Raw genomic sequence first — 771 nt, 5'->3', positions numbered from 1 at the left:
TGTTCTCAAAAAGCAGAAAGACACGGCCATCTAGTGGCATGATGCTCAAGCCATGCAGCTAAAACTGAAGAAACCCCTCCCAGTTTCCTGTCTGTTTAACAGAACATAACCTTTGATGTGTTCAATCTATCTATCTATCTATCTATCTATCTATCTATCTATCTATCTATCTATCTATCTATCTATCTATCTATCTATCTATCTATCTATCGGTGGGATACAAAAAACACTGACTGAAAGCCTTTTTGCATGAGAATTTATATAAATGATAAAAGGATAGTTTCATTCAAATAAAAATGGTCATTATTAGCCTACTCATGCATATCTTAAAATTTTTTTATGTAGCAAAAAATAGGAAGTTTATAGCAGTTCACCATACAATTACTGCCAAATCAAAGTTACATACACAACTCAGTCAGTGTTTTTTTTTTTTTGTATTTACTGCATCACAGCCACATTCCCATTCACTTTCATAGTATCCCTTACGAAAATTAACGTGGTTGCACCACAAATAAAACCACAAAACCATGGTTACTATAGTTAAACCATGGTGACCACAAATTAACCATAATAACTGTAGTTTAACCATGGTATTTGTAGTAAAAAAAGGGATGTAAGGGATTTCGTAAGGGATGGAAGAGAGCAGCCTGAACATTATTCAAAACTTCTATTTTTGTTCTGCCCCGAGAAGAATGCTATAGTGAATTTGCAACGTTTTGGGTAAATTATTCATTTAAAGATTCACATTTGTAGCAGTAATTTTGTTGGAAA

This window comes from Barbus barbus (assembly GCF_936440315.1).
Source record: "Barbus barbus genome assembly, chromosome: 43".
Lineage (NCBI taxonomy): Eukaryota > Metazoa > Chordata > Actinopteri > Cypriniformes > Cyprinidae > Barbus > Barbus barbus.
This window is presented reverse-complemented; position numbering follows the sequence as displayed.